The sequence below is a fragment of the Lynx canadensis genome, chromosome C2 (genome assembly GCF_007474595.2).
Source record: "Lynx canadensis isolate LIC74 chromosome C2, mLynCan4.pri.v2, whole genome shotgun sequence".
NCBI classification, from domain to species: domain Eukaryota; kingdom Metazoa; phylum Chordata; class Mammalia; order Carnivora; family Felidae; genus Lynx; species Lynx canadensis.
In genome coordinates this window covers 71,199,546-71,203,360 of record NC_044311.2, presented here as the reverse complement: position 1 = coordinate 71,203,360, position 3,815 = coordinate 71,199,546, and positions in this window count along the sequence as shown.

Below are 3,815 nucleotides of genomic sequence, written 5' to 3'. Positions count from 1 at the left end.
TATATGTACACACGCACAATATATGTGTGTATATATTTATATACATACACAACATATGTTTATGTGATACCATAGAGAAAATTTCATTGGATCCTTATTTCAGATAACAGTAAAGGATTGTGAATAAGAATTACAGTTTGTAAAAGTGGCATTTATCTATTTTCCATTTTTCCTTTACAAATAAATTAAAGGAAGGATTTCGCCCACTCTCCCCACTTAACAATCTCATACATATGTATAAAAAGCAGTGGACCTTAAAGGCCTTGATGTTTTTCCTGGCCTTGCACATTCAGGTTTCCAGTCTCCCAGTGCCCTTAATGGATGTTATGAATGCATAAACGCATTTTCTTTAAAGAAAAGTTAGATTTATAGTGTTATTTCTTACTTGCTCTATTTCTTTGCACTAAAAAAAGAGCTATGTGTTTGTTTTATATGACACTTTAGATACCATATTGCCTACAATAACTCAGTTTGCTCCTTAATTTCCAAACTGTAGGAAGTTGATAACTTCCATGATCATTTATAGAGGTTACATACACATCCAAAAAACAAAAAACCCACAAATCTCTGTGACAGTGGGTTGTTTTGGGCTTGTTATCTTGCAATATTCTCCTATATTCCATAGGTGAAACAAAGGGTGACAGAGGTGTCAGAAAGGAAATACCTAAATAAACACATCTCTGCATGGTACAATTTCTCATATTCATACATTCCCTGTAGACAGGTTTTTTCCCCTGTCGAAGAAGGCTGTTGTTCCTGCTGCAGTGATAAGTGATCTCCATTGGTTTCATGTTGTGAAGTCCACTCCCGCTCTGTAATGTGCTTTAGAATTTGCACCCTGTGCTCCCCAGGAGTCATGTTAGTATCTTTTTATATGCTGTATACAAGGATGGACAGAGGCCTAAACAGTGGAAAATCTTGAGTCAAACAAATAGATTTCAGTAATCATCTGCAAGAACTCTAGCATCAAAGTCTCTTTTCTCTGTGACTATCTTTGTGTAAGTTGTCCTTCAAAGTCAAGGTTAGAAGATGACAGTTAGAAACTCTTAAGATATTGAGGGCAAGAAGTTGTAAAGGAAAAATTCCATGTTCCAATTAAAAGGTTGGATTGTATATGCCTTTGAAGTGTTTTTTCAAAAAGTTAAGCTACAAAATTGATGTGTGCCATGTATCCTTTTGACTCCACATTGAACAGAAAATACTTTGTTGGTCTTTGTCTTTGTATATTACGTACTGCAACTTTAAAATATGTGCATGTTTTTTTATTACATTTGTCTGCTTTTCTCTTATTGCACTGGATTCTGCAAGATGAATAATATTTATACCATTCATTTAGAAAAAGTAACTTCTCCAACTCCCTCATTATTTCCCCTTGTAATTAGTTGGTAAACTTAGAAAACCATTTAGGATTTTTGAAACCCTGAGATTGAATGAAGAATCATGGCTGTCTGAGATCATCCTTATGTTCCTCTGACTTTAACATGCTAAAGGGAAGCATGAATCTTCCACCTTGTTTTATAAAGCTGTTCTATAGAACTGATAATGCTTGCTTATAGCTACCTATCTACACTTTCAATGAAGATAAATGGAGAAATATATATTTCATGTTTATATATAAACATACGTATATATATTGGTAAATCTTTCTCGTAGATAGATTCTAAAGATTAGCGGTGGGATTTAGGATTTCTTCACTCCTGAATTGGCTGGGACCATGAGCAATGACAGCTTGAGGACTGTCCAGTGACCTGTGTAAAAAAGAGCCTTACTTGTGTTCAGGGGAGGACATGTAACCGTTAGGCGGAGTATCCTCTACAGAGAGGTCTAGGGATGGTATATTTGGAACCTATTTTGTTTCCTTAATATCAGGATGTAGGCTGGAAGTGCTCTTTGAAGAACTTGGTGAGGCATATACTAAGAACAATAAAGCTTCCTTAGAAATAGAAATATTTTGTCAATATAGGCAAAAGTTTAATGCAGGCTTTTGAACAAATGCTTGAAAAATATTCCACCTTGCCAACTTTTTTTTTTTTTTAACAGCCAAATCATTGTTCAGGAGTTTCATACATAATAGTGTTTTGTTGTGCTTTTGTTTTTTGGGGTTTTTGTTTTTTTTTTTTTTTGGGGGGGGGTTGTGGACCTCTACCATCGTAAGTTATTACTATCGGTCTAGCTGAATGGACAAATAGCTGTGTAAATAGCTTCTCATACGACGTTCCTACTGATAGCTCTTTGACCTTTTCTTCCCATTATGAATGGGAAGATCATTTGTAAACTCCCTTCTGGGTAGCTACCAAAAAAACAATACTGGTTTGTGGTCCCATGTGACCATGTCTCCGTTAAGCCCAGAATATGAGTGCCTTTAGCAAGTTTTAGCATTTTACAGAGAGAAGAGATGATAGAATTATTGCCATTAATCACAATTCATAAAACAGAAGCTTGGAATAGCAAAGGTCTGTGTGAATTGGTTCTACGTCTTTTTTTTTTTTTTTTTGCTTAGTGCAATTTCAATTTGATATTGAGTAAATTGTTAACATTATTGATCAGGAACCATACCCCTGAAAATAAATCCAGTTATCCCAGGCTGGCAATAGTCAGATTATTTTTCACCTTAATCTGTGTTACGTTTATATTTAGTGAATAGTAGTGTGGTGGGTTGAAAGGGCTTGACATTGATGTTGGAAGAACTTTTTTCCAGTGGTCTTTTCCCAACATGTATATCCAGGAGAGAGGAGAGAATTATTTATTTGCAAATGAGATGTGTGAAGAGACTATCTTACCCTTGCCACAATACTTATCGTGTTAATTCATCTCTATGTTAAAGAAAGGATCTTCACAAATCAGGGGTGAGGACTTTTAAAACAAAAATCCCTACTTCAGTTAATTTAAATTCTAAATTGCCTGGGTACTTTGAGTCTTTTAAACACACTGCTAAATTAATTTTATTGTAGAAATATTAACATTTCCTCAACATTTTATTATGAAAAATTTAAAAGTACATTGCAGTTGAAAAATTTTACCATATATGCACCAGTAAATTCTACCATCATCATTTTACTAGGTTTGTATTACCACATGTCCATCCATCCCTGTATCCATCCATCCATGGAGTTTTTTTAAAATCCATATTTCAGTGTAAATTTCAGACAGTACATTTCCCTTACACACTTCAGCATTAACTAGAGTTTATTATTTGTTTAAATTTAATATCCTTTTAAAAAGCAGTGTATTAAGTTGATAACCTGAACCAAATAACATGCATTTTTTTTTTTCTCTCGTGAACTTTAGCTTTCTAGGTTTTCTGTTTTACATGTGCGTAGCATAAAGGAAGACAGTTCCTTTCCAACCTGACATTTTGGGGGTTGGTCATTTTAAATGCTTAGTTGTCACACATTTTAAAATTCGATGATAAGAACTTTTTTTCTTTACCCCTCTTCTATGATGTATTTTTGCTGAACTATGCAGCTTCTTAAAAAAACTGTAAATTACCAATTGGGGTTTATTAATCAGTGTATACCCTCATTTAATCTATTGCTGCTTTTCTCCACGTATACTACATCTCTGTCATTACTTTTACCTGCTCCACCAGAATGTAGAGAGGAGGAAAGTCAACCTGTAGATGATAGTGGTTTTTAAACAACTTGAGGAAGAACAGATTTGTAGTTAGAAAGTTGAAACCATTAACTTATTTAAGGACTTTGAATTCCCTGAGAATGTAATTGTCCATGCTTCCTCTTAGCCATAATTAGCAGGATCAAAACGATTGTACTGTACAATGAGTTGTTGAAATTGTAAGCCTTAGTAAGCATCTTTAG